Raw genomic sequence first — 12,885 nt, forward strand, 5'->3', positions numbered from 1 at the left:
CTATCTAGCAGGAATGCTAAAAAATGTTAAAAGTGTGACTGGGTTATAATTGATTATTGGTGGTATCAAGGTCTGTCTTTTAATGTTTAGGTCATTCAAAATCGTAAGTGGCTCCGAGGAATGAGATTGATTGTGCAACTTTTTCAGCTAGCTTATTTTTGGCTTGAAAGTGGTGGGAGCTGCGGGCATGGCGGTGTTCAGATATTCAGCGAATGATGATTTCCTGAAATAATCTAATAGTGCACCCAAGAAGTTGGTGTAGTTTATGGGGCTAACCTGGGAGACCTGGGTGGGACATCTTTATGAAAATTCTAAGGTGCTCTTATATGAAAGTGGAAAAGTCGTACCACATCTCAGTGCTTTGGTTTTGCACCTTATCCTGCAAGCATGCCACGCGGAACTGTAGAGCCACACAACATTGGGATTTGTGAAAGGATGTGGATAATGATGTGAAGGTATCCACTATCTTACACCTATCTTCTGCACTTGCATGCTTAAAAGCAGTGATACTTGTACATTTGTTTGATTCTGCTATATTTAATACTCTCTAGGATGGGATCATGTCTCTTGAATTTGGCAAATGTTGATATAGAGCTTTGCTTGGGCTTTGTACTGACGCCCAGCTATCTGGAATCAGCTGATCATACTTGCTCTCATGTGGGTGTCGAATAATACTTGCTCTTTTTTAGATGCTATTTTTCATTCTAAGAAACTGATTGTTTTCAAGGTTGATGAAATAAATAATTGTATCCGCGTTCTCCTAAAAAGAGCAGCAGTTAAATTGCTGCAACATGTTGGAACAGGAATTACTTGGGTATGTTATTTAGTTGTGACCTTGTGGGGAGAAATTTTTGATGAACTATCAGACATTTGAATTTGTTCTTAGAAATAACTGTCTTTGTTTTGTGGCAGTTCAAAGATGTCGCTATATGGTTACCTTGTCATGCTCATATAGCTGTCTGGGATCTATGGTATAACCTTCTTCAACTCTTGTGTTAAAACATTACTACATTGGTTTGTGTCGATGTCTGAGTGCAGCATACTTGTTGGTCTGCTATCTAGCATTATGCACCATGTATCCTTTTGTGGGCAACTGGCTCATGAAACCAAGTTTAACTTAATTCTTATCCAACATGTAGCAAAATGGTAAACTAACAGATAACGAGTTCACAGCTTAGCCAAAAGCATCTGTATTCATCTGATCGTTTCAATCACTATAAAGTTGTTCACAAAGGCAGGACTGGAAGTTAACCTTTCTGGCAATGATATCATTCACGAGGTAGATCCTTTCTTCATGAATTTACACATGACTCTTTACACATGGACACTCTTGTTTGCAATACTAGATAATAGTTCTTGTGCATTGTGCTTGCTAACTTCTGTATGACTTGATGAAGAAATCTGTGTTGCGAAGATGTATAATTTACCCCACCTGGCTAATAAGATATCTTTGCACATAAGTTGAGGCTACACTAAACTAAAACTTTGGACATTTTCTTGGCGGTGATTTTGTTGTAGTTAGTCATCATATATTAGTTATTCTGTTTACAGATAACTAGTTGAGATATAAGAGCATACGCTCATACACATACATTTCTGGATATGCACTATCTGGTGTACTTGTGCAAAACTCTCCTATGTCCTTTTGCCATTTACAGGATGAGTTGAATGTGTTCATTTTCCTGTGGTGCAGTCATAAATGCTTGAAGAATGGATGATTCACATTTCGCTGAATGTACTTATGTGTACTCAAGTAAGCCTGAGGAGCAAGCAATATTGTGATAAAGCTGTAGTACTAGCATGTAATAACTGTGAAAAGAACTCACCAGATATAGCTGGTGAAACATCTTTACCAAGGTTTTATTTTTCTTTTGGGCTGCTGGTATTGGGACTCTCTGATTTTTGGATTTCATCGTGACAAGTAGGTACATTGTTGGAGTTCCGATACGGGCATGCATTGGGTCGCATCAACTTCCCAGGTCATCTCTAGTTCTCTATTTCCAACCTTCCATGCATAGTGCATCTTTTCACTTCTATTTTTCTGTACTAAAGTTATGGGCAACCAATTATATGTCAAGTTTTAAATGTAGGAGTGCTCATTTTCCATTTTTTAAACGTTTCTGTCCTTTTCAGTTCGCTGTTCTACTTGCTATTCCTTAGTCGTTTAATTGCATTATATTTGTTCATTGCATCAGAACAGCAGATTGCAGACTGTGTCTGAGTCCAGTGTGTTGCCTGAGTGCAGATTGCAGACTGCTTTCTCCGTACGCATCAGAACAGTATGGACATAGACAAACAAAAAATCGTTAGTGGTGATTTAGAGTAGCAATCAGTCCTCGTCTCCTCGAAGTCGAGTGTACAAGATGTGTCTAGGTAAGGTAGCGTTGCAAAACCTCCTTCGAAAAGGTAGGCTAGAAAGTTGTGGGTGAGCTTGTAAATTAAACAAGACTACCTAATTGCCTGCAGTCTTTAATCATATTGATGTTCTCTTTACTCGCTTGGTGACCCATTTCTTTAAACTATTCTCCCGCAGTTGCCCCTTTACCTTTTAGGCATATTTATTTTCCTTGCTCTTCAAAGCAAACCTGGTCCCAAAACAAAATGGGTGATTTGTGAAGAACATTCTTGTTATTACAGTCTCCTTCAGTGGGTGATTTGCGATGAACTCTGGGGCATACTGATGAAATCTTTGAAATAGGTCATATCCATCATTTGTTTTGCATACTGTACTTATTATTCCTTTGGGCAGCAAAATGAATCTGTAGCAGGTACGCTGGACGCCGCAATTTGATTTGCTCATTCAAAGAGATTAGTCATCGAAGAATTATATCCGAATAGCAATGCACGAAGTTTCTGTCTGTTCACTAAATCATAGTTCTAGCCCCAAATTTCAGTGCTTGGGGTTTCTTTTAGCTAGAAAACATAGTTCTACATTTGGTGGAGCTGCTGCATTGTTTCCAATTCTTTTTGTGGACAATAGAGGAGATTCCGCATTCCTTCATTCGTGGTTACAAACCGTCTAGCTAGCAGTCAGTCACCTATGGTTACCATTACTTGCTTCTCTTTCCATGTTCTTGGTGCAGAGGTTCCTTGGGGTCGAAGGATGGTAGTAAAAACGCTGTAAGCTCTGAATTCTCTTATCGTTCTGCAGGATTAAAATGTCATTATGTCAGAACTTATCCATTCTGGAGCTGTATTGTCTTGAGCTCTGAATTCCCTTATCGTTCTGCAGGATTGAATGTCATCTTGTCGAGCTTATCCGTTCAGGAGCAAGGAGCAGGGTACATCATCACATCACATGGGGTGGTGGTGTGCGGTGCGCCACCGGGCTACCGATACTGCTAGAGTACTAAACAAATTTTAATAGGTGGTACCGCAGTCCCCACTTGCATATCAGCATATGGTCCATTTCTGCTCTCGCACCAACCGAATGGACGGCCCTTTTTCCATCACGTGCGTGCTTCCTATTAACCTTCGCATGGACGCCATCTCTTCTCCTCTAACTAACTTCTCAACTGATGTGAAAAACGTGGTTGATAGCTGCTCTCATCATTCACCGTTTGCATTTCGCAGTTCTTACCTTTTTTTTTAAACAAGGCAAAAGACATTTCATTGATTAAGGAGAAAGTTTAGACAGAAACCGCAAAGCGGCGAATAAAAGGACTACTCCCGCGACATTACAACACCCAAATGTTTCGCTCCGGCCAAAGCCCAAAGCAACACCTCCTATTTGATTTTGTTGATGATGACCATGCAAGGGGTCACCGAGTTGCGGAAGACTCTAGCATTGCGCTCCAACCAAACCTCCCAAGAGATGAGCATCGTAAAGGAGGCAAGCGCCTAGGGCAAGCCAAGACAGATCTAAAGGTTACCATTTCACCATTCTCTGACCGAAGCCCTTGTCACCCAAGTAGACGTGGTGATGTGATGCATACCGAGCCGGGGGGGGGGGGGGGGACGTCATTCCAAATGTGTATGGTGTAGTGGGCACTGGAAGAGAAGATGAGTTGTCGTTTCTTGGGTTTGCTTCCAAAGAGGGCATAGACCGCAATTAGGCCAACCGTGGCGGGTCAAGCGGTCTGAAGTCCAAATCCTATCTTGAAGAACAAGCCAAGCAAAAAACTTGCATCGAGGGGGCGCCCACACCGTCCACACAGAATGGACAAGGTCCGAGATGGCGAGGCCTTCAAACTGAGCCTCGTAGACCGAGGATGCAGAATATACCCCATCTTTGGTGAACTTCCATATAATAGAGTCTTCAACGTCGTCACCAAGAGCCATGTTATTAGTTTGTCCCAAAGGTTAGCAAACTGTTGGATGTGTTCAAGGGAGAGGTCATTTGAACTGTCAATATTCGCAATTCACTAGTTGTTGGCCATAGCTTGCTGAACTGAGGAGTTTTTCTTGCGAGAGAGATCGTAGAGACATGGAGCGATGTCACGAGGGCACAATCCTCCTAGCCAAGATGAAGTCCAGAACCTCGCTGTCCTTCCATTTCCCACGGTGACCGTGGTGGCTGCCGCAAAGAAATGGCGGCCGTCTTCCGTGCATGGCACTCCCATGCCAATCCATGGCTTGCTCTTATCTTTCCACTCAAACCATAACCATCGAAGTCTCAGGGCCTTCGCAAATTTGTTCAGATTGAGCACCCCCAAGCCACCCTTGTTCTTTGGTTTGCAAACGATGTCCCAGTTTACCTTGCATTTCCCTCCAGAAACCTTGTTCGTGCCCGCCCAAAGATATGCACGGTGGATGCTATCAATTTTTTGAAGGACCTCCACCGGGATGCCAAGAGGGGTGAGATGATATATTGTGATGGCCGTTAGGACAGCCTTGACAAGGATCGTTCGGCCTGTAGCAGCCACATGCCTTCCTTGCCAAGGGGGTAGCTTGCCCGCGATCTTATCTTCAAGATGCTGGAAATGGATTCTCTTGAGACGCTTAATAGACAGAGGAAGGCCAAGATAACGCGTCGGAAACGATGAACGGACCGCCGGAAAAGCATGAAGAACGTTGTCCAGATTGATACCATCACATCGAATAGGAGCAACAAGACTTTTAGCATAGTTATTGACAAGACTAGTTGAGGGAGTCCTGGACTAAGGGGTCCTCGGGCGTCCGGCCTGTTATCCATGGGCCGGACTGATGGGCTGTGAAGACATGAAGGCCGAAGACTGTACCCGTGTCCGGATAGGACTCTCCTTGGCGTGGAAGGCAAGCTTGGCGATCAACTATGAAGATTCCTTCCTATGTAACCGACTCTATGTAACCCTAGATCCCCCGGTGTCTATATAAACCGGAGGGTGTAGTCCGGAAAGGATATATTCATTACAATAGTCATACATGCTAGACTTCTAGGGTTTAGCCATTACGATCTCGTGGTAGATCAACTCTTGTAACACTCATATTCATCAAGATCAATCAAGCAGGAAGTAGGGTATTACCTCCATAGAGAGGGCCCGAACCTGGGTAAACATCGTGTCCCCTGTCTCCTGTAACCATCGATCCTAGACGCATAGTTCGGGACCCCCTACCCGAGATCCGCCGGTTTTGACACCGACATTGGTGCTTTCGTTGAGAGTTCCACTATGCCGTCGACGAAAGGTTCGATGGTCCCTTCGATCGTCTATAACGACGCTGTCCAAGGAGGAACCTTCCTCCCCGGACAGATTTTCGTATTCGGCGGCTTCATACTGCGGGCCAACTCGCTTGGCCATCTGGAGCAGATCGATAGCTACGCCCCTGGCCACCAGGTCAGATTTGGAAGCTTGAACTATGTCGCGGATAGCCGTGGAGACTTGATCTTCAATGGATTTGAGACCGCGGCGATCGTTCCCCCTCACTCCGATGAACATGACTTAAATCTGTCATCGGACCAGATTCAGGAGATGGTTCCTGTACCTACTACGGCCTTAGATCTGGGGCAGATTGCACCATCTGAAGCCACAGAGTCCGCGGCGTTGGAGCCGCACACAGACTCAACACCAGGGAATATCCGCATCAACGGAATTCTGGACTCGTTTCCGGCTATAAATTCCGAAGCGCATACGCCTGCAGACACCGAGCTGGATCGGTCCTCGATCTTCGAGTTCAGCGCCGCAGACGTCTTCCAACACTCGCCCTTGGGCGATTTGCTAAATTCATTAAAAAACCTGTCCTTGGCGGGGGACTCACAGCCGAACTATGTCTGGTTCGAACTAGAGGCTAATGATGGGGAATTTCGCTTCCCACCCACCACCCACTTCATAGCCACTGTCGAGGACTTAACCGACGTGGTTGATTATGGCTCCGAAGACATCGACGGTATGGACGACGATGCCGATAAGGAGCAAGGCCAAGACCCTCCATTCACTGGACGTTGGACGGCCACCTCTTCATACGATGTGTACATGGTTGACACACCTAAAAAAGCTAGCGACGATGACAAAGAAGATCCAGTCGCAAATACACCTTGTGAGACACAGTCCAAGCGCCGGCGCCCTAAACGCCGCTCTAAGCCACGTCGCTCAAAAGATGGCAACACTGGCACTGGAGAAAATAGTACTCCGAACGACGCCGAAAACAATGAAGACCCTGTTGGAGTAGCACCCGAACAGGAGGAACAAGGCAACGGGCAAGTTAACCCTGATAAACAGGCCATGCCTAGTGACCCGGATGACGATAGTTATCGTCCACTCCCCGAGGATGAGGAGAGCCTCGGCAACAAGGATTTCATCGTGCCTGAGGCACCCCTCGAGCAGGAGCGCTTCAAGCGCCAGCTAATAGCTACCGCAAGAAGCCTGAAGAAAAAGCAGCAGCAGCTTCAAGCCGATCAAGACCTACTCATTGACAGATGGACCGATGTCCTGGCAGCCGAAGAATACGGCCTCAAGCGCCCAGCCAAGAGTTACCCGAAGCGCAGACTGCTACCTCAGTTCGATGAGGAGGCACCGGAGCCCATACCTCCCTCGCGCAATGCGGAACGACCACCACGTGGTCGGGATAGTGCGGCGGACCGACCACCATGCGGTCGGGATAAAACGGCAATTCAGGCCGAACAACAGCCCGCCCCACCGCCTCATAAAAACAGAGACAAAACAGCTCGGGACCATACATACGACCTTCGGCAGGACCTGGACAGTCGAGCAGGACACACCAGATCAATCTACGGATCGCGAGGACGCTTCTCGACTCGGGATGACGGCTACCTATTCGGACGTGACAAACCTAGTCACGCCCGGGCCGATAACCGCAGACGGACTCCATCGGAGGTGCGTCGCGACGCGGCCCAATACAGAGGCGCCGCACACCCTCTCTGCTTCACAGATGAAGTACTAGATCACAAATTCCCCGAGGGGTTCAAGCCCGTCAATATTGAGTCATACGATGGAACAACCGATCCCGCAGTGTGGATCGAAGATTTTATTCTCCACATCCATATGGCCCGAGGAGACGACCTCCACGCCATCAAATACCTCCCATTAAAATTAAAAGGGCCAGCTAGACACTGGCTAAATAGCCTGCCTAAAAATTCCATCGGCAGCTGGGAGGACTTGGAAGAAGCTTTTCTTGACAACTTCCAAGGTACTTATGTCCGGCCACCAGATGCCGATGACTTAAATCATATAGTTCAACAACCTGGAGAATCGGCCAGAAATTTCTGGACTAGGTTCCTAACCAAAAAGAACCAAATCGTTGACTGTCCGGATGCCAAAGCCCTAGTGGCCTTCAAACACAGCATCTGTGACGAATGGCTCGCCCGCCACCTCGGCCAAGAAAAGCCGAAGTCTATGGCAGCCCTCACGGCACTCATGACCCGCTTTTGCGTGGGTGAAGATAATTGGCTGGCTCGTAGTAAAAACACAGCCAACGAGGCAGGCCCCTCCGAGGCCAAAAACAGCACCGGCAAGACCCGGCGCAATAGACACAAACGGCGATGTAATGGCGATAACACCGATGACACTGCAGTTCACGCCGGATTCAGTGGCTCCAAGCCTGGCCAGCGAAAGAAACCTTATAAAAGGAACAGCGAGGGACCATCCAGCTTGGACCGCATACTCGATCGTCCGTGCCAGATACATGGCACCCCAGGCAAACAAGCCAATCATACCAACAGAGATTGTCGGGTTTTCAAGCAAGCCATCAAGTTAAATACCGAGAGCAAGGAAACGGGATCGCAAAGCCAGGACGACGACGAAGAGCCCCGGCAGCCGAACACTGGGCGGCAGAAGAAATTTCCCCCTCAAGTCAAAACGGTGAACATGATATATGCTACACACATACCCAAAAGGGAGCGCAAGCGCGCACTCAGGGACATCTACGCGACAGAGCCAGTCGCCCCAAAATTCAACCCGTGGTCGTCGTTTCCGATCACCTTTGATCGTCGAGATCATCCAACTAGTATCCGTCATGGCGGATCGGCCGCACTGGTCCTTGACCCAATCATCGACGGATTTCACCTAACGCGAGTCCTAATGGACGGTGGTAGCAGCCTCAACCTGCTCTATCAAGATACAGTGCGGAAGATGGGCATTAATCCCTCACGAATCAAACCCACAAGGACTACCTTTAAAGGAGTCATACCAGGCGTAGAGGCCCATTGTACGGGCTCAATCACGCTGGAGGCGGTCTTCGGTTCTCCGGACAACTTCCGAAGCGAAGAGTTAATCTTCGACAGCGTCCCCTTCCGCAGCGGCTACCACACACTGCTCGGACGAACCGCGTTTGCTAGATTCAACGTAGTGCCACACTACGCTTATCTCAAGCTCAAGATGCCCGGTCCACGCGGCGTCATAACAGTCAATGGAAACACGGAACGCTCCCTCCGTACTGAGGAGCACACAGCCGCCCTAGCAGCAGAGGTACAAAACGGCCTTCTCAAGCAGAACTATAATCTGGCTGTTGAGCCCCCGGACATCGTTAAGAGGGTCCGGACTACACTGCAACAGGACAGCTCGGCTCGTAAAGAGCTTGATTAACAATTCGGCCTCCGTCCCACGCGTACATAACTACGAGCCCAAAAAATATGGACGGAGGCATAGCTAGCTCGCGATCCACAGTGCGGCTCGACCGACCCCAGGATTCGCGTACCTTTTCTTTTCCATTTCAGGTCAATTCTCTCTTTTCGAGATTTCTTCTGACAACCCGTCTGTCGGACACACCAAGGAGGCAAGGAGCTTTGACGCACAAGGGAACCCCCAGGTGGCCTCCGTTAACGATTGCTATACCTGTTTTACATACCCACACGCAGCTCGCACTTGGTCTTGGCATGTTAAATAGACTTTTTTGCTTATCATATTGCACGTACAAATACGCCTCGACGTATTAATCACATTATAAAAATAAAGGGCGGCGTCAGTTTTTACTCAATCTTCCCCTTTCTTCCTTTGTATTTATTACTCGTTGCACGCGTATATTCTGGTACGTATCACTGCGCCAGGGGCTTCATCACGCCCCGCATTGTGGCAACAAAAGTCCGAACACTTTTACAGTACTGTTCGGCGCCCCGAACTTATAGCATTATATGCATCGGCTCCGAAGCATGTCTTTGGTCAATAGTTGGGTTGCCTGGCTCCTGTGTTTGCTACCTTACGTTCCGCTATATTGGCTAGGGTAGTAAAGGGAGAACTACTGCGATTGTGTCCCGGTTCGTCCGGACGAGCACCTCAGTAGAGAAAGTCAAAAACTGACTGTCATGATGAGGCGAGAGCTGGTCAGCTGTTCAAGAGGTCTCAAATCCCTAGAGATTTTTTCCGCTTTATGCGAGGAATCGGTTTTTTCCGATTAGGCGTATATAACGCCCCCAGTTCGGCCTTCTGAACACCAGGGGCTTTGCTGAAATTTTCATGGTCAAACTGCTATGGCTAAGTGAGGGTAATAAAGGCCGTATAGTCTGATTGCCTTGTTCGTTGCGCTAAACACCTCCTTTAAGGACCAGAATGTGGAGTAAAGAGTGTTTAGATTTATCCCGAACACCCCCGTAATCTACGTGGGGGCAGAAGCCGAGGACTGGTCAACCCTCAGATGTTAATAAACGGCCGCACAGGAGGTAAAATTTAATCACAAGCATCATATTACATACCAATCTTGTTTCATATTACAGGACAACCCGAATGTTTTCATGAGAATATCACGTCCTTCGCACATTGCTCTGCCACAAGGCGGGATCCCTTCGGGACACCGTCGAAATATAGCTCGGGTCGCCGATGCTCCTTGCCCTCAGGTGGCCCTTCGGTCATCAACTTCTTGGCATCCATCTTCGCCCAGTGCGTCTTGACACGCGCGAATGCCATCCGCGCACCCTCAATGCAGACCGACCGCTTCACGACTTCAAGCCGTGGACAGGCACTCACAAGCCGATTTACAAGTCCAAAGTAGCTGCCGGGCACGGGCTCGGCAGGCCACAGCCGGACTATCAGGTCCTTCATGGCTAACTCGGCCAACTTGTGGAGCTCGACCAACTGTTTCAACTGGTCGCTAAAGGGCACCGGATGTTCTGGTCCAAGATATTGGGACCAGAACAGCTTCTCCGTAGACATCCCTTCTTCGGCCCGGTAGAACTCGGCGGCAACCGATACGCTGCGCGACAGATCTGTAAATGCCCCAGGAAAACACAAGTTCGGGTAAGTTCAAGGATCGTTTCCTTTGCATACTTGCCTTGCATAGTGCTACCTCTTGAGCACTGCGTTGGTTTTCCATTGAAGAGGAAAGGGTGATGCAGCAAAGTAGCGTAAGTATTTCCCTCAGTTTTTGAGAACCAAGGTATCAATCCAGTAGGAGGCTACACGCGAGTCCCTCGTACCTACACAAACCAAATAAATCCTCGCAACCAACGCGATAAGGGGTTGTCAATCCCTTCACGGTCACTTACGAGAGTGAGATCTGATAGATATGATAGGATAATATTTTTGGTATTTTTATGATAAAGATGCAAAGTAAAATAAAAGCAAAGTAAAAAGCAAAGGAAATAACTAAGTGTTGGAAGATTAATATGATGAAGATAGACCTGGGGGCCATAGGTTTCACTAGTGGCTTCTCTCAAGAGCATAAGTATTTTACGGTGGGTGAACGAATTACTGTTGAGCAATTGAAAGAATTGAGCATAGTTATGAGAGTATCTAGGTATGATCATGTATATAGGCATCATGTCCGAGACAAGTAGACCGACTCCTGCCTGCATCTACTACTATTACTCCACTCATTGACCGCTATCCAGCATGCATCTAGAGTATTAAGTTCATGGAAACAGAGTAATGCCTTAAGCAAGATGACATGATGTAGAGGGATAAATTCATGCAATATGATAAAAACCCCATCTTGTTATCCTCGATGGCAACAATACAATACGTGCCTTGCTGCCCCTACTGTCACTGGGAAAGGACACCGCAAGATTGAACCCAAAGCTAAGCACTTCTCCCATTGCAAGAAAGATCAATCTAGTAGGCCAAACCAAACTGATAATTCGAAGAGACTTGCAAAGATAACCAATCATACATAAAAGAATTCAGAGAAGATTCAAATATTGTTCATAGATAATCTTGATCATAAACCCACAATTCATCGGTCTCAACAAACACACCGCAAAAAGAAGATTACATCGAATAGATCTCCACGAGAGAGGGGGAGAACATTGTATTGAGATCCAAAAAGAGAGAAGAAGCCATCTAGCTACTGGACCCGAAGGTCTGAGGTAAACTACTCACACTTCATCGGAGAGGCTATGGTGTTGATGTAGAAGCCCTCCGTGATGGATGCCCCCTCCGGCGGAGCTCCGGAACAGGCCCCAAGATGGGATCTCGTGGGTACAGAAGGTTGCGGTGGTGGAATTAGGTTTTTGGCTCCGTATCTGATCGTTTGGGGGTACGTAGGTATATATAGGAGGAAGAAGTATGTCGGTGGAGCAACAGGGGGCCCACGAGGGTGGAGGGCGTGCCCTGGGGGGTGGGCGCGCCTCCCTACCTCGTGGCCTCCTGGAAGCTTCTCTTACGTAGGGTCCAAGTCTCCTGGATCATGCTTGTTCCAAAAATCACGCTCCCGAAGGTTTCATTCTGTTTGGACTCCGTTTGATATTCTTTTTCTGCGAAACTCTGAAATAGGCAAAAAACAACAATTCTGGGCTGGGCCTCCGGTTAATAGGTTAGTCCCAAAAATAATATAAAAGTGAATAATAAAGCCCAATATTATCCAAAACAGTAGATAATATAGCATGGATCAATCAAAAATTATAGATACGTTGGAGACGTATCAAGCATACCCAAGCTTAATTCCTGCTCGTCCTCGAGTAGGTAAATGATAAAAAAGATAATTTTTGATGCGGAGTGCTACTTGGCATAATTTCAATGTAATTCTTCTTAATTATGGTATGAATATTCAGATCCGAAAGATTCAAGATAAAAGTTCATATTGACATAAAAAATAATAATACTTCAAGTATACTAACTAAGCAATTATGTCCTCTCAAAATAACATGGCCAAAGAAAGTTCATCCCTACAAAATTATATAGTTTAGTCATGCTCCATTTTCGTCACACAAGAATGCTCTCATCATGCACAACCCCAATGACAAGCCAAGCAATTGTTTCATACTTTAGTAATCTCAAACTTTATAAACCTTCACGCAATACATGAGCGCGAGCCATGGACATAGCACTATGGGTGGAATAGAATATGATGATGGGGGTTATGTGGAGAAGACAAAAAAGGAGAAAGTCTCACATCAACGAGGCTAATCAATGAGCTATGGAGATGCCCATCGATTGATGTTAATGCAAGGAGTAGGGATTGCCATGCAACGGATGCACTAGAGCTATAAATGTATGAAAGCTCAACAAAAGAAACTAAGTGGGTGTGCATCCAACTTGCTTGCTCACGAAGACCTAGGGCACTTGAGGAGGCCCATTGTTGGAA

Source organism: Aegilops tauschii, chromosome 6 (genome assembly GCF_002575655.3).
Source record: "Aegilops tauschii subsp. strangulata cultivar AL8/78 chromosome 6, Aet v6.0, whole genome shotgun sequence".
Classification (NCBI taxonomy): Eukaryota; Viridiplantae; Streptophyta; class Magnoliopsida; order Poales; family Poaceae; genus Aegilops; species Aegilops tauschii.